At 47.8% G+C, this 18,207-nt stretch overlaps 1 protein-coding gene across 2 annotated transcripts in view; it reads left to right on the top strand.

Annotated features, from left to right (window-relative positions):
• Positions 1 to 2,211: 2,211 nt before the first annotated feature.
• PRICKLE1 (prickle planar cell polarity protein 1) overlaps positions 2,212 to 18,207 on the top strand; it is a 168,679-nt gene continuing 152,683 nt past the window's right edge. For both annotated transcript variants that reach the window (XM_069628023.1, XM_069628024.1), the window contains exon 1: positions 2,212 to 2,576. The gene's annotated coding sequence lies outside the window, so the exon portion shown is untranslated. The remainder of the gene's footprint in view (positions 2,577 to 18,207) is intronic.

Raw genomic sequence — 18,207 nt, forward strand, 5'->3', positions numbered from 1 at the left:
CAGAGCGGCGCTGACATGCTAATTTTGCAGAACATCGCAGACCCGGCTTCCAGTGCAGCCACTGTGTATATTCTTGCCAGGGACGCAGAGAGGGAACTGTTTCATATTAGCAGAAAAGATAGGACACCGGCATGTGTAAAAGCTGAACATCCTCATTAATGCAAGCAGGAGAAATCAAGTTTCTGGTCCCTGCATATGTGATCAGAATCTGGGAGACAAAGCCTATTCATTTGAGCCAGGCTGAGGCAGTCGTTCCCATCCAATCGAAGTAAGAATATACAAAGGCAATGCAAGGTTCAAAGCCTAACGTTCTCTCTCCTGTCCTAGAGGACCGGATATGGTAACTTGTTGGGAACACGCAGCACCTTTGGGGCGGGTCTCGCATCCTTGAATAGTTGCACTTGGGCTGGTAACATACCAAAGCTGAGAAGACCCTCTTTGACCAATCTCTATTGACCTTCCACGCTAAGCTCACATTTTGTTGCACCACCCAATCGCAGAACACTAACCTAAATTGTTGAAGTTGTAATATTTAGGAGGAGGTCGCAGGAAGAGCCACCAGATACGTTTCACCCAATCAATGTACTAATCCCCTACGTATTGTATATGTAGTCTGCCCTATTAACCAATCCCATTCCACCTCAGGTTTTGGGCAACGTATCATTATTTTGTGATGTCACTGTGCCTCAAAACGCCTGGACGAGGCTGTAATTGAGGAGAATGTATTGGAGGATGCTCTGTTGCCTATTGCTTGATCCCTGTGCGAGGGATCGCAAATAAAACTATACACTTTTGGTACATTGTTGGACTCTTCGGTTTTTTGAGTGCATGGGATTTCCTCGGCCCAGTTCCTCTTGCTTGTAATCAGGGAGATTAACAAATCCCTGCCTTAATGCACAGACCCACGTTCTTCAGCCTGCCAAGCCATTACAAAATGGGAAAGACCATATGCAAATCAGGCTTGGTCCCACCCCAAAAAGGGGCAGTCATGCCCAAGCTGCTTGGTCACATTGCAGCTGTACGGGACAACAAGCCTCCCGAAACATGTTTCGCCCTTGATGGGCCTCATCAGTGAGGAGTAGCTTGGGTCTCTAGGCCCAGCAGGCACGGGGGCCTACACACCTTTTATCATTATGAAACATTCTTTTTAACACTTTGTTGCATTTCTTACTGGTTTTCCTCCGTTACAATGTATCGAGAGTGCTTACACATTTTGGCTCTGCATCTTCTGACACCTTTTACGAGGTTGGGTCTTTGATAGTGTACGATTGATTTATTTAATCAAAGTAAATCTTTTCATAGGACCTTGAATGGGCCCGGTTTTATTTGGGACTGTTGTACTATTGCTGTTTGGGTTGCTACTGTTTCACATGCACCCCCCTCTTAAGAGTATATCCTGCCCTCGGCCCACGTTATCATAAAAGACAAAGGAGGTGCATCTCATACCTTCATGATTGGGTATCACTCCTGTTTCGCACAAGGGTGAGGGAGGAGCAGGCGGTCAAGCCGCTTATCACCCCTATACCAATGCGCGGCGTAGCATCCAGCACCAGTCCTCGCACGGGTCAGGTGACCATCATGCGGGGACGTTAAGTGGTCACATGACCACAGTTGATGTAGGCGCGCATAAAGCAGTTTACGTTCCACACCAGTCCAGTGTAGTTGTGGTTATTGCGTGCTGCTGCGCCGCGTCCCCCAGATTGAGGGACACCACGCGCAGCAGAAGTCATGTCACCAGACCAGCATAAAAAAGAGCAAAGGAACCAGAACCAAAACAAACAAAAAAAATTTAGTTACATTCTAAAAAAGTTTGCTAATCAAAATTAATATAAGAAGACATGTTGGGCTTAGACGTAATTTCTCACAGCAGTTTTAAATGAGTTTGCAATAACTTATTAGCAAGTGGTTTTTCCGTTTAGTAATTTTCTGGAAATAGTGGAAGGAAATTGGAAGCAGCCTTGCTTCCCTGTTACCCCTGTGCATGGATATTTGCATGAGGACTTTCGCTCTGTACCCCAGACTGCACTTTCTCTGGCCTCCCTGCAATGTCATTGCACAGGGCCCGCACACAGCAACCCCGCAAAGCGTGCAGCCAGCGAGCGAGCGAGCCCGGGCTCCCCCCCTCCCTCCCCCACCGCCACCGCCTCCCTGCACGGCCGCCTGGAGCCAGGCCCACTTTTCTGCGCCCACGCAGGCTCCTGCAAACAGGACGGGTCTGACTGCCAGCCCTTCTCCCCCGCCGGGCCAATCAGCCCCCGAGAAGGCTCGGCTCGCTTTACTGCCGAGAGTCTCGGAGGCGCAGCAGTGCTGCCGAGAAGGGACTGGCGCCCAGATGCGACCCTGCAGCTCCTGCGCCGGTGTGAGTGGACGTGCAGGCGACCGAGCTGTAACCCACCCGTGCCCCCAGGTCTGGGAAATGCCCGCGCAAGTCCCGCAGCTTTGAGGATCCGTAGCCAGGAGCCGAGTTTGCGCCTGGGACAGTTGCCTCCCATCCAGGCGATTTCTTTGGGTGGAAAAGAAAAAAAAAAACACACGGGGCTGTTTTGTTGTTGCTTTCCTGCTAGTGCGTTTATATGGTGAGTCCTTTTTTCTTACAGTTTTTAAGATGTGTGTATATTTTTTAAATTTGTGATGTTATAAAGTGCAAAAAAGGTCCGTCCCTGGTTGTCTGTTTGGGGGAACGGAGGGGGGGGGGGGCTGATTGGGAATGGCAAGGCTACCCCTGTGTGGAATGTCTCTGGAGGCCTAATTAGTTTAACGGGGACCATGGGTCGAGGTGTAAATTAACCAAGGAAAGGGGGTGTACTCTTACCCCTTCCCAGCCCCGCTATCCCAGGAGGTCAGAAATCCTTGTTACAGGTTGGCATTCTACGCCCACCCCCTTACAGCTCCGGGCACTGCCCCTGCAGATGGCACAATGCTAGCCTGTGAATGTTTTCCAGCCCGAATGAAAACAAGCCGCTTCCCAGGGACTTCCTCGGCCCGGGGGGCGCTTCTTGTGTTATTTTCCATCCCTTCCCCCCTGGTAGCTATGTTTAAGAAGCCTGCGGGGGGTGGGTGCCCCAGGGAATGGGGGCGGGCTCCTGCCTGATTGGGATCCGAATTTGCAAAACATATGCTTGTTTTTAATGATCGGTTCTGTTCACGGCACATTCCGCACCGAGGGGACAAGCGCAACTTCCACCCCTGGAGACATACTGGAGGGGGCTGTCAGCACCCCCGAACTAAGGGCCTCAGAAGCAGATCGTGGGCATGTATCCGAGAAATCCTGCATTAAAAATGCAGCTTGTATGCGTCTTAAACCTGCCACGTGCCTCCCAGTGCATCGAGAAACCGCTCTTAAGACTATGCGCCTTGAAACACGCCCCACGTTAGCGCCTAGAAATCCTCAATATGTTTCAGTTCCCTTCATACGACTGAGCGCATTGAAACTGGCTGCATGTTTGAGTGCACTGAAACGAGTCATTTTTCAGGGAGCGCTTTGAATACCGTTGCATGTCGGCCAGCGCCTTAAAACTCACATTATTTGTGCGAATGCTTAGAAAACGTCTGGACGTAATGCCACGAACCCGCACGCCCAAGCGCCTTGAAACCTACCGCTTATGTTGAAACGCCTGCACAGTCACAACATTGTATAGTGGATTTTAACACACAAGCATGAATGAGAGCACCGACAGCGTGCGTTAAAGGTCTTAAACGCACAGCACGAATAATTAATGCCTCAAACATGATGGAAGCATACATTTCTGAACGCACAGAGCATACAGCGAGGGCCTCCCAGAGACAGAAAGATGTCTCTCCTTCCAGTCACTTCTGTACCGTCCGTTGTGGGCCATCCCGCTGCCTCTTGCTGTGCATTAATACCTAAAGCACAATCATTGGGTCTCCAGAGCCGGCCGGGGGGCCCGAGGTTGGGTGTGAGTTTCAGAGCGTGTGTGTGTCCCAGCCAGCCTCCAGATGTGTGGGCTCAGCTGTTGCCTGTCACTTGGGTGACAACTGTTGCCCACGGAGCCGGTGCTTGGCTCATTAGCCCAGCCAAGTGGCGGGGTCTCTATCCCCCGAGAGTGCCGCGCTCCCGTGGGAGAGGGCAGCCTTGTTTGGACAGACTCTTGTGCTGCGCCGCAGACATCATCTCGCCCTGGCGACGGGGCCAGACTCCATTCATGGCGCAAAAGTCGACACAATATTTGCAGAGGCCCTTTCTGTCAAACCGTGCTTCATTCTTCAGGCAGGGTGGCGATGGGGATGGAAGGGGGTGTGGTGGGGGGCTCAAAAAGCAGGGGCTTGATGTTGGAGCTGCCTGGCTGAGAGTGGCCTGCCAACAAGGTTGGGCCGGTCTAGCAACACTCGGGAGTGGGGGCTTAAAAGACCTCCAACGCCCACTGTGTGAAATGTCAATCCACGGTCTGCCCTGAGGCGATATGATTGGGGGGGGGGGGGGGCGGGGGCTAACCCCCCCCTTGTTGGGCGCATGTCGCTATGGAAATGGCCCTACTAAAGGGGGGGGGTTGTTCTGGACCGTGCTAAAATGTGCCAGTGTGCCTCAGTTGGAAGATGGGGGCCAAGCCCTGCGTGCAGGGTGGGCGACTCCCACCCGGCTGCCACAGATCACAAGTCTACTGAGCCGGGAATTGCTTGTTACGCGGGACGGCAAGTGGCCCCTCTCTCGGTTCAAGGAGCCACAGCCTGGCATGGTCACCCCCACCCTTCTCTGCCTCCCACCCCACCCCTCCTCCTCCCTCCAGGAGCAGCATTCGCCAAGCATACATGCATAGGGTGAACAGCAATTCATTTCGCTGGTGTGACGGACACAATCAGTGCAGCCTGAGCGAGGAAACCCCGTTTATCATGCCGTCAGTCGCTGCTGGTCTGAATACCGGCGGGGTCACCCCACACAGACCCCCCGCCCCCCCAACCTTGGGGAGGGGGGGTTAATAGCTCAGCTATTAAGAATAGTGGCAGATGTGGAGAAACGCAGGGCATGGGTTCCGCTCGTATAACTCGGGCTGAGGAAAGACACTTGTAGGGGGGTGGGGGCGAGAGAAATGGTGTATCTTGTGCGTGGTGTTAGCCTGAAATTGAATTTAACGTAATTTGCTTGCGACCTGCTCCAATCACAGCCTTCGAAGATACTGTTAAAAATAGACCTTTGTAGACACTAAGGAATTCGCGAACTTTGGCTCAAGCCCTTAGCGTGGGTTGTCCGCCAGTTATAAATATAATTGGTTAGTTATAACGCGCTTAATACCCAGAGGTTTCGAAGCACGGACCCGGGGATCGAACCTGCTTCCAAGGCGAGAGCGTTTCTCCTGAGCTATACCACCGCCCCCCGCCCCAAAGATAACCTGTGCTTTGCTTTTTTCCAATGTATTCAACTAATGTGACTCCAAACTTACAAAAGAGGGCCAGAGGACTCCGGCGTGCCCGTTATACGTTAAGAAATATTATTTTTTTGTGCAAATCTTTCTCACTGGAACAGACCCTTTTCGGATTACTGCACTTCAAAATGACTGCAGTATCCGGGGCCCAAACCCCATTGCCTCAAAAACAAGACTACAACTCCCAGAATGCATTTCTTCAACAAAATCAAAGTGCTGAGAAAGTCATTTTACAGTCACAAGGAGTAACCTGGTTACAGGAAAAGCATGCTACTGAATTTTAATTCGGTGTAATAACGCGCTCCATTCCAGAGACTCTTGTCCGTCCTTTTTCTTTGCATTCTGGGACTTGTAGTCCGGGATATTTTTTTATTATATATATATATGCATACACCCACAAAACTGAATTAGCATCATCCGGATTTAATGAGGCCCATTGCCAGTTGTGGAATTTTGAAGGGGGCCGGTGTCAAAGCTCAAGGTAGTAGTGCCAGTAAGAAACTATGATGGTGTTCTAGCTGAAATTCTGCTTGCCCTGTAATATGCACACACAAAAAGCCTTTGCCTCTTTCTTTTTACAATTGAAGTACTCCTGTATAAAAAAAAGTGCCTCACAAACACACCAGGAATCCCACATAATCTGACTTTTGCAGGAGGATGGGAACAGAAATAAAGCCACCTGCTCTGGATAGGACTGGGGAACAGAGCACACTCACCTCTGACCAAGCCTCACCATTGAACAGTACTAACAAGATCCAAGGTGGCTGCCTAAGCTTTTGTAACCTCCCCTACAGATCACGTGATTAGTCACGCAATGCTGGGGAATGAGAAGTAGGAGCTAGAGAGCACTACACCAATAAGCACACAGCAAACATGTCATGTGACCACCCAACAGCTTGTGTAAAATAAATTGGAGCAGTATAAAAGAGGAAGAAGGCGAGCATCCGTGGAAACCTATTCTGCAGAAATGTGGGGGTAGAACTGGTCCAGAGAATGCTGCGTGGCGGTCTGACGTTGCTCTGGGATGAGGACTACACAAAAGAGCCCAAGTTGGAGGGTTTTGGGGCTTGGAGTTTGTGCTGGGAAATTGACAGTGTCACAAGGGACCCTGGAGGCATTGCCCCACAGATAGTGAGTGGCCTGCAAGGAAGGCCTTGGAGGTAGGAGTGGGGCCTGGCCCTGCATCTTGAGAAATGCAGTCCAATGAGAGAGAAAAAAAAAAACAGAGGGTCGTTCTGGGAAATTGAGTTAAACTGCTCTAAGACCTTGTGAGAACCTTGATGCTGAATTCTGGGAAATAGTGAAAATGCATAAGATTCCATTGAGAAAAAGTCCTGAAGGTGCATTCTAGGAACTGTAGTTCAAGTACAGCTGCAGTCTGCGAATAACATTGAGAGTAGCAAAGTATTCAGGAAGACACTGAGACAACTGTAACATTGCATTGTGGGAAAGAGTGAGTTTCGCTAAGAGACAGTTGATGGCATGAAATGCTGTTCTGAGGAAAAAACAAAAAGGTTAAAGATATTCACAGATGAGTGACTTTACAAATAAAATATCCAAAAGTTGCGTGAGTTTATGTTGCTGTGCCGCCACACCAGAGATTACACCAAGCCCTGTGTATAAAGCCGGAACCCGTTCAGTGGTCCTTGGGGATCAGTGGGCGGGAGCTAACCCGAGCCCGTTTGCCACCGAGGTCATATTGGTCACTTAGTGATGTGTAACCAAAAACAAGGGCCATCAGAAATGGCTGACTTTAGTCTGACAAGACCGGGGGCGGAGCAGACCCAGAGAAATCAGCTGAGTATGCATATTTTGCATTTATTCGTTATGTTATAACTCTTCTGACCACCTCTCGGCACGCATCCATATGCCTACTGGGGCTCGGCCGTGCCACTCATTTTTCTATCTGGCCAAACGCACACACGTATTCTAACCCTTCTGACAATTTTCCCATACCTTGGACTTCGGTCTCCCGAGGGCGTCCCCCCCACAAGTGCATTGACGCGATACTAATGGGATGAAGGCACTTTATAAATGACAAACTACTACACGTGCAAGAGTACCAGCTAACACATCAAAAAGGTCAACCTGCACAGTGGGGGTTCGGGGGGGAGGGGACGTCCAGAAATGTCTCGAACCCGGGACTGTCAGGACTCAGGGCTAACTAGCTTTTTGGTTGTAAGCCCTGAGCTGCTATCCGGGGCTACAACCAAAAGGCTTCCTTAGCCACGCCTCTGCTTGTGAAGGGCCACTGTGCCACTCACGTGCCCATTACACCCCCTTAACATGCACAGCTAAACCCAGGGCCTGTGCTGCAAGTAAAGCCATGGTCTTTACTTTGGATTCTGGGATTTGTAGTTGAGGATTTAGAATAGCCAAGTCCCATTGCTTAGGGCACTAAGGAGCGGCGTTTTGGACCTAAACATGTCTTCTCCATTGTCCGGCAGTGGGGATGCCTGAACAGCGTCTAGGCCGCAGGCTCAGAACTCCTCGCCCTGGCTAAAGCCCCCTAGTTGTAATGTCCACACGGTATTGGCTTGTCTGTCTGGCAGCCCTTCAGGAGGGGCGGGCGGCCCATGGAAATTGAAATGTTTCGTTCCTCATTTTCCTTGCATTCCTGCACTAAGCTTCGAATCCCACGGGGGGTGCGGGCCCGTGGCCTCTAAGTATCTCCAGACACAGCGGCATCACGGGATAGGCCGGCATTCCTGTACTCCAGGGCCTGCAGGGCTGGGGCCTACGTACTCGCGGCGTCTTTGCGTAACGTTACGCACGTCGCCTACGTGGGGGTGGGGGTGGGGGTGGGGCTGCCATTTTGGCAGGCTCTCTTTCCAGCAGAGTGGTACAGGGCCCCAACCACAGATTGAAGTTGTTTGGGACGTGCTTTTTGCCTCTCAACCACAGAAGCCTTGCTTTGTAACGCATACTAGAATTATCTCAATTCGCATAGCTAAATTCATAACCCAGTAAACAGTGCTGACTAAATATGTGGTGTGTGTGTTAAGTCTTCCCAAAGGCTGAAATGAAGAGCACTGATCTTTGTAGAATTGTGTTGCCAAAAAAAAAACACACACGCTAACTCCAGCACAGGTGCATTGAATGTCTTGGCCGATATCAGTGTCCGTTTCCATTTTTTGTATTAAGTGAGTCGGGAATAATTTAGATGCATCGGGCAGGAAGGACTGTTAATTCATTGCCTTTTAAAAAAAACTGCTTTCTTCCAGAGTGCCCTGGTGCTTCTGGCTCTCAAAACCAGAGGAGCTAGCACGTAAATAAGGGCTCTCAATTGTTCTATGGCCATATAGTAAGGCCATCCAGTCATATTGTTGCTGAAAATTCTGGGACTGGTAGTTTTACTAAACTAAACACGTAAAACAAAAAACTACAAGTCCAAAATTCAAAGCGGTAAAACAGGACTGGATCGCCTTTTCATGCATAGCCACAGGACACTAGACGGATCGGTAAAAAAAACCGTACTAGATCCGTTTTATACATACATAGCTGCCAATTCGCCCTTGGTTTTGCACATTGCATGCTGGCACTCGTAGTCTAAGTTTTGTCATTTAAAGTAAAACCCTGTGAGTTTCAGCATGCAATGTGCAAAAGCAGGACTGGGTGAAGTTGTCGCACATGATATGGGAACACTTGGCAGCTGTGTGTATGAAGGGTGGGGGGGGGGCTAAGCCGGGCCTTGTCACTTTCTCTGAGCAAGCAAGGGCATCCTGAGGTGGGTGTACAGCTTTTCTACCTGGCCACCCAATCCTTGCCTTCTCATCTGAGTTTGCCGCACTTGTGCGTTAATGGCTCTGATGGTGTGCTGCTTACACCAATTCGAAACCTACATATACTTGACTGACAAGAGGATTGGTTTCTGCTTCAGGGAAGGTCAGAACCTTAAGTTTGCCATTTGCCACCACTTGTCTACATTTACAAGCAAGTGAACGATCCTTGTAAAACTTGATCTTTCGATAAGCTCCATGTTACTAGGTTCCAGTTCTGGGTTTACATTTCAATTTCCATTGCTTGCTGGGAGTTGCCTTATTGGTTCATTTCCGTTGAAAACACAGGACTAAAGCATAGACTTTTCAGGGAACCTTAGGGAAAAGTTATTTCTGAATGGGTCTAGATGATAACGAGTCGAGTTTGGCCATTTATCACGCCATATAACGTTTATCACACCATATAAAACGTGGGAGCTACAGCACTGACTTAACTTGAGTTTGTCTATCAATTTCTAGGTTCTTGTAAAGCTCCTCAAGGCGTGGAAGCCCAGCTTTAGTGTTGGGGGCCAGTTTAAACTTCAGTTTCCAGCTCAGACAAAGAGGTTCCTCTTCCAATGTGTGTGTATTTTGTGTATATCGCGCAATCACAAATAATGGATTCCATCGTGCGGTTTCATTAATCATCGACCGCTACCCATCACAGCGAAGGCCCTGTGAAACCAGCCATAATGTGACAAGTCCACACAGACCAAGAAGAATCCTAACCCACGACTGAGAAGATAGATTAATGAGTCTCTAGGCTCCGTATCCAAAAATCACAGCTGATGGATCAAATCTACTAGCAAGAAGAAGACAGACAGCATGTCATTAATCACTCCATGCAGCTGCCCCAATGGCATGGGACAATTTCCAAGTGTTTTCAGTCAACTAATTGGTATAACCCGAATTGACCGATCACAATTAACCTTTTGACACAATTGACCGAATTTCAGTGGTCCTAATTGACCTTCTGTACAATTCACTGTTTAGTTATTATATATATATATATATATATATATATATATATATAGGGCTTTAAGTGGGGTAAGAAATCGAGGGGGGCCCTCATTTGGGGGCGTGGCTTGTGGGAGGGGCGTGGCCTAAAAGGTACACAAAAAGTAGGGTATACACACAAATATATATAAATGTTATTTATTTGTGTGCGTACCTTACTATGGTTTGTGTACTATGCAAGCCATTTTTTCTAAACATAGAAATATATAACATATTTCTGCGTTTATAAATGATGGCTTGCAAAGTACACAAACCATAGTAAGTTACGCACACAAATAAATAACATTTATATATATTTGTGTGCATAACCTACGGTTTGCCTAGTTTTCAGGCCATTTTTTTAAACATTTCAGGTTTATAAAAGATGGCTTTTAAAGTACACAATTCAAGCCATCTTTTATAAAGCTTTCACTACGGACAAAATTGTCCATCGGCAAAGCTTTATAAAAGATGGCTTGAAATGTGTGCTTTCAAAGCCATCTTTTATAAACCTCGAAATATGTCGAGGATTCCCCAGGTTCGCTGAGGATTAAAGACGCCTCGGCGACCTGGGGAATCAAAGGGACAGTAACTGCCTCTGGTGACCTCTTGCGCGAGGGGTCACCAGATGAAGTTAGTATGAATGACGGAAGTGGCAGCCAGTCACAGCGTCGCTGTGGTTGGCTGCCACTTCTGTCAGCTTCCCTGACTTCATTGCAGGCACATATCCCGTCGCGGCTGTGGCCGCGACGGGATAGTGCATCCCGCCAATGTTGCGGTAGGACGGGGGCCCCCGGCAGGGCCCCGACTCAGTCCCACTTTTTGGAGACTGCTGGGGGCAGGCCCCGGCCCACTTTAAGCACTATATATATATATATATATATATATATATATATATATATATATATATATATATATATATATATGGTTGGTTTAAGTTTATAATAATTTAAGGGGATTGGGTGGGGTTTGGATTGGGTGGGGGGTTGCAGGGGGTTTCCCCCTGCACATATATCCTAGTTGACCTTTTAAATTCGGTCAATTGTACAGAAGGTCAGTTGTGAATCGGTAAACTGTAATTCGATCATTTGTATACAACCCACTACTTTGGGCAGGAAAAAGGCTTCATGGAATATGCAGTTCTATCTCTGTGATACCTCTTGGTCTGGGCACTATACAAATGAAATAAATACATATTGTCTTCCAAACAAGCATGTGGACATTCTCATCCTTAAAAATTGGTGTGCTGTCCATAGGCACGAGTACATAAGCAGTTACCTGCATGAACAACGGGGGCATGAGTGTCATTTTCTCACAGTGGAAATCAAGTATTTGTATGGGACAACCAAAAAACAAAAGAAAATACTCACTGGGTGTTATGCAATGGGCACAGCAGGCATCAGGCTCGCCTCCTACTGCTCAAGGTTTGTGAAGTGTTCAGCATGCATTTTGCAAAATTAGCAAGTGCTGCCCACTTCAGAATGGGACGGTTGCGTCATCAATAGACCACCTAATCCTTGAATGGAGGTGGTGAGGGAGCAGGCCAAAGCAGAATGCGGCAAAGGCAGCTCAGCAGGTTAGGTGACTGTTGCTGAGATCTTCAATGTTTAGATCTTCCTGTAACTGTTCCAATTACTGTTGCAGATTGTGCTGTGTAATCAGGGCTGGCCTTAGAAGCCTCAGCGTCCCGGGCAGAAAAAGAAAAATGTGGCGCTCTGGTAATGCGGTAAGGGGCCATATTTTTCTATAGGCATTGCTGGTGCCCTTTTGTTATCAATTGCACTCCACTCACGAGAGCGGAAACGCATTTAATTTCAACGGAGCGCCTGCCATGCCTTCTCCCATCACGCCAGTTCAGTGGAGCCCTTGAAAGACTCCCCAAAGCTGGCATGGCGGGGGGGGGGGGCTAATGGCAGGGCGCCCCAGGCGGTCACCCGGGTGGCCCTGCCCTCAGGCTGGCCCTGTGTGTAATGTGTTGTTTTGACCCTGGGACAGGTACGGCTACTTCGTTCAGTGTTGACATTTCTGCCCTGTATTGAAAATCGCAAGTTGGCGCCCATGGTGCTGCCTTAAAATCAAAATATAGCAGCCGTAACGGTAAAACCCACCTGCAATCCTCAAATTGGGCATGGGGCACTGAACCTGATCCACACTATGGCCCTGATTCATGGAACTATTTGGGTGTAAAACAGGGATTTGCATGCCATTATGCCTGGGGATTTGAGCACAGCATGGCATGCAAATCCCCATTTTACACACAAATATTTCCATGAATCAAGGCCTATGTGTTTGGAAACCTTTGGTGCTAAATTGGCAATGGCTTCTTGAGTAGGCACTGATGAGTTTACATTAAATAAAATATTACTGTCCTTCGCGGCTAGGCCTGGCAATAAGGCATGTTAGCAGCTTGCGGCGGCCTAAGCTGACGTAATATGACGAAGAGTCACATTACGTGCTAAAGTAAGCTCACATGCACATGTAATCGCTCAGTGTGTCACTCTTCCGAATCCTTACAAAAGTCTCCCGCCGCATGCGAGGAAGCTCTTGGAAAACGTACTAGGACAAAGTCAAACCTATTGGCTTTGTTAACCTTTGTGGTAAAATGGTACAAGCGAAAGCTGTAGTGGGGTCAAAGATGTTTGGACTACAACTCCCATCAGTCCCAGGCAGCATATTCGAAGGTGAGGCATCATGGAAGCAGTAGCCCTAAACCTCTAGAAAGCCACACGTTGCAGACAGCTGCCCTATATGACTCTTACAGCTGTTGCAATTAACAAACCAAGCTATACTAGCATCTTTGATTTTATCCAAACTGCAGTAGCATTGGTTTCCACAAAGCACAGTTTAGCAAAGTCTTCCTTTTCTAGGATCATAATTAACTGGCTGCAACCAGTCTATTAATCACAACACAGGGATCAAAGTAACCTAAAAGACAAGCGTGCCTTATAACAGACATTACCAGGATGTGAAGCGTCCATAAGTGTCATCCCTGATGAAGTTCTGTTACTTACTTTAGTACTGAAACATGTTGTCTTTTTTTTGTATGCACTTTAAGAAGTGCAACACTCATGGTGAGCAGTTTATATGCAAAGCACTAGTGAAGTAGAGGATGTATTAATCCGAGGGTGAGAAGTGACAAGTCAATGAACTGGTGAAACAGGAAGCAATGAAGGAGTAAAATTGCCCCGTGTTATTAAGGAAAACGTCTTGCATTTCATGCCTTTGAGGCAAGGGTGATAAAGATATCATTTCGGTTAGGAAACCTAATCATATCATATCGGCATTTGGCAAAAAGATGCATTTTTTCCAGAAACACTTTCTCATATGGTTTGCGGTCAAAATTCACCGAACACGCACCAATTCTCCAAGGGTGTCTAATATTCTGTTCTGAGCGATTTGCACATGGTTTTTTCTGGAGTGCATTAAAATCACTTATCGTTGGCCTCTCGCGCGCGGTGCAATGGGCCTTCAGCCTGGACGAGTCTTGCTTTTTCCTAACCTTGTGTACTTTTCAAGTGAGGGAGTGGGGTTCTGAAGTTCTGCTCTGCTTTTCAGAATGTCATGAGACTCCTCTCGAAGCCAAGAGAAACACTCGGAGGACCCTGAGGTATCCATAGGCCGGGAAGCCTTTGTTATTTTTCTCTCATTGGCGTGGATCCTGGGGCGCGGGTTCGGAGGGGGCTGGGGCTTCCATCTGAACTGTGATTCCAGTGCAGAATCTGCAGTAATGGATCGTGGAAGACAGATGACCTATCCAACTTGCCACTGGTTCCCAATTCAGGAAGAGTGAAGGAGGCCATTCCTCAGACATGCTTGTCATGGTATCAGGTAATATTATACCCAGAAATAATGTATGGCGAGTTTTTTGCGGGGGTATTAACACATGGAACCCTTGTCACGACACAAGAGGCCTGGTGCTGCGTTCTTTCCATTGCCCTGAACCTGAAGTCATGCAGTTATGTTTTTTTTAGTTTTTTGGGGTCTAAATTGTCGATGTTATACATTCCATAAGATTTAGCTGTATTTGCGTTTTAGGATTTTGGGTGGTTGGGGGCTTCTCCAGTATGGGCCCGCCACAGCCTTGTCAGTAAGAAGATGGTGCGTAGCAAGCAAAGACAGGGCTGGGAGCACACTCTGGGCCTCCAGTCGCCCTGCTCTTATCCGGGGCGCGCGCATCCCCCAGCTCACAATGGCGGGCCTTTGACTCCCGCTACAGTTCTGTTTGAAACCCTTCCAATTACGCAAATGATTGCCAGCGCAGAGCTGCTTGCCAAAAAGCATTTCCAAGAGCGTGCCAAGAATCGGGCTGGGATGCCTTTTCTTTTCAAGAAAGGCTACTTGCTTCCCTGTGATGCTTGCTCACAGGCCCCATGTTATCTTTGTTTCAAGTTGGACTGCGCCAATGACCCGGGCCCGCCATTTTGTTCTTATTGATACTGGGCCAGGGTTTGTATCCATGCTTTGTATAGTTGTGTGGGTTTGGAAGCTTTCTCCCCCCTCACAGTGCACTTCTGCCACAAGGTTACCCTTGCAAGATTAATAAAAATGCTAGGTTGATATTGAAAATACGGCTAAGGGAGTCTTAGTGTCTAGACTATACCATATAATTGCCTTGTGCCTATTCATCATTTTTCAGATGTAATCTTAAAAGTCAAAATAGGTTTCATTTGGAGTTTCCGCCGAAAATGGTAACGGGTTCATTAAGTGAGAGCGCTTTGCGTTGATATGCCAATAGTTGAATAGCCTTTCAGTATAAACGATGTAGTGATGTCAAGCCATAATTCAACAGTGCGGAAAGATTACTGTCTTTTTAATCTCCCTGGTGATACTTTATTCTGTGATCCTTCATTTCTCTGATCAATGTATGTTCCACTGGCTCCGTCAGATCATGGAACTAGTTAGTAAGAGCTTGTAGTCTGCATGTTTCGCTCGTCGAGCTTCCTCAGGACTCCAGTTCATTGAATTAGTGCTTTTTGCCTAAAGCTTTTTACTTTTGTCATAAAATGGCATTACGAACTCCAGATTCTCTGATATTTCCTCTAAAGATTGATGAGGATTGGATATGTTAATCCGCAGAGTTCGGAATACTTAGAAAGGATACTGAGTTCATTTGCTCGATGCCTCACAAAGACGTCTTGCATTTCTGGCCCAATTCCTTGTAAATGCGCTGGATGGGCCCGAGCAATTCCGCTATTGTAAATGCTGGTTAGTTTTGGGGTAGTGCTGGTAGGCTTATGCTGGTTAGTTTTGGGGTAGTGCTGGTAGGCTTATGCTGGTTAGTTTTGGGGTAGTGCTGGTAGGCTTATGCTGGTTAGTTTTGGGGTAGTGCTGGTAGGCTTATGCTGGTTAGTTTTGGGGTAGTGCTGGTAGGCTTATGCTGGTTAGTTTTGGGGTAGTGCTGGTAGGCTTATGCTGGTTAGTTTTGGGGTAGTGCTGGTAGGCTTATGCTGGTTAGTTTTGGGGTAGTGCTGGTAGGCTTATGCTGGTTAGTTTTGGGGTAGTGCTGGTAGGCTTATGCTGGTTAGTTTTGGGGTAGTGCTGGTAGGCTTATGCTGGTTAGTTTTGGGGTAGTGCTGGTAGGCTTATGCTGGTTAGTTTTGGGGTAGTGCTGGTAGGCTTATGCTGGTTAGTTTTGGGGTAGTGCTGGTAGGCTTATGCTGGTTAGTTTTGGGGTAGTGCTGGTAGGCTTATGCTGGTTAGTTTTGGGGTAGTGCTGGTAGGCTTATGCTGGTTAGTTTTGGGGTAGTGCTGGTAGGCTTATGCTGGTTAGTTTTGGGGTAGTGCTGGTAGGCTTATGCTGGTTAGTTTTGGGGTAGTGCTGGTAGGCTTATGCTGGTTAGTTTTGGGGTAGTGCTGGTAGGCTTATGCTGGTTAGTTTTGGGGTAGTGCTGGTAGGCTTATGCTGGTTAGTTTTGGGGTAGTGCTGGTAGGCTTATGCTGGTTAGTTTTGGGGTAGTGCTGGTAGGCTTATGCTGGTTAGTTTTGGGGTAGTGCTGGTAGGCTTATGCTGGTTAGTTTTGGGGTAGTGCTGGTAGGCTTATGCTGGTTAGTTTTGGGGTAGTGCTGGTAGGCTTATGCTGGTTAGTTTTGGGGTAGTGCTGGTAGGCTTATGCTGGTTAGTTTTGGGGTAGTGCTGGTAGGCTTATGCTGGTTAGTTTTGGGGTAGTGCTGGTAGGCTTATGCTGGTTAGTTTTGGGGTAGTGCTGGTAGGCTTATGCTGGTTAGTTTTGGGGTAGTGCTGGTAGGCTTATGCTGGTTAGTTTTGGGGTAGTGCTGGTAGGCTTTCATCCCCACCACTGCAGGTGTTTCTTGCCCCGTTGGCATCTGGCTCACATGGACCCTTTTTTTGGTGGGATGTGAAATGCTCAAGTGCTTATGTCATGTTGCATGGCATCCATTTTTAACCACGTCATGTAAGAAACTGATTTGGCTGGGAAAATGGATTTTTACAGCGTTTACTGAAACCAGATGACTGTTTTTCAAAGCAGAATATTACTTTCAATGGCAAATTGTGCCGAGGTAATGAATGACCAGGCGGTGAGGCTACACACCTGAATAATACTGGATCTTACACCGGCCCTTAAGCCCCACGAGGGGAGGCCTTCTGCCCCATGGCAGTGTGCGCGTAATGCTTATAAATAAATCCTACAACTGGCAATTGGTCTCCCTGTCCCAGAGTTTGGGGGAGTCCTTCCTTTATTTCTTTGTGCAGGGTATTGAGACGCGGGCACCGAAAATGTGCTAGATCTGGAATTGTTCTGCAGGTCCAGTGCGCTGATCGGCTGAATTGTGGTGGTGGCTGGGAGACCCGGGACTGGCCTCCTGAGGTTTGAGGTTGCCTACCCTCGTCTTGCCGCCACCGGATGAAGACTACATCATGAGCACACCTACCATTACTCTTGCCCGTAGTATCACAGCTACCACGATGCCTCTGGGCTGTTTTATGCACTTTATAAATGCAAATAAATAAATAAATAAATAGAGTGGGGAACTGCCGCGACTTTTACATTAGTCTGCCCACATTGAAGCTTAGGCAGTGATTTGTGACTCTAAAGAGAAAATGCCAAATGAAACCCACATCATGTATGTGTCAATATTCCCTTCCATACTGCTTCTGGTCTCCCACTGCCTCGGCTCTTCAGTCTGATTGCTTTAATCGGTTCCACATGCAGAGTTCTTTTAGTTTTGCCTATTAGGTGGTGCCCTGGGAGCATCTTTAAGCCAAAATGATTGCATTGGAGTACAGATAGGAGGGAGGTGGGTGTATACTGTTTGTTTAACCCTGCCTGCTGGAACACCATCCGGCTGGCCAATGTGCTTGCATTTCTGGAAGGAATCACAAGGCCTTACTCTCCAGTCAGTTCCTAGGCGCCCCCTAGGCTCCTGGTGTTAGCGGATCACACCCCACCCCCATATTAGAACACCCCCTCACATGTTATCCTGAATGGCATGCACAGCAATCTGTTGCTTTCTACCTAGTTTGTTCTATGCATAACTCCAAACACAGTTAGACCCATTCTTGAACATACCAGTTCGCATTGGCCATAATCCCCCCCCCCCCCGCTACCTGGCCCTCCCTACTCTAAAGGCACCCTTCTGGGCTCTGCTTGAGATGGCTCGGACAGCCCTCGGTGCCATTTCTTCACTTTCTTAAGAGTTTCATTGCCACTGCAAATGAGCTCCTGGTGTAATAAAAACGTCTTAACCAAGGGTGCCTTCAGCAACTTGATTTATAAGCAATAAGTGTGTCCTCTGTTCCTTGCGCTGAAGACCTGTTAAAAGCAAGCATTGGCAAAGCTAACCGTTTTGGCTTGGGTACAGGTATTAAGTCAGTCTTTGGCAGGCACTGATATCATGAGTTTGGCCGTGTTTTTTTTTAAATATGTATTGCAAATGTTGCATTGTTAAGGATGCGGGGAGCTGAGCATACGTTTACACCTATTCCCAATGCCGTTCCCCCTCAATGCCCATATCAAACATTTCACAATGAGGCCCCACCCGCACCCTCTGCAACACCTCCACTGCCATCCCTGCTGGCAGTCACAAGGTCTCTTCCAATAGCGACCAGCACTGGA

This window comes from Ambystoma mexicanum, chromosome 12 (genome assembly GCF_040938575.1).
Source record: "Ambystoma mexicanum isolate Mex_15411 chromosome 12, UKY_AmexF1_1, whole genome shotgun sequence".
In the NCBI taxonomy this organism is placed as follows: Eukaryota; Metazoa; Chordata; class Amphibia; order Caudata; family Ambystomatidae; genus Ambystoma; species Ambystoma mexicanum.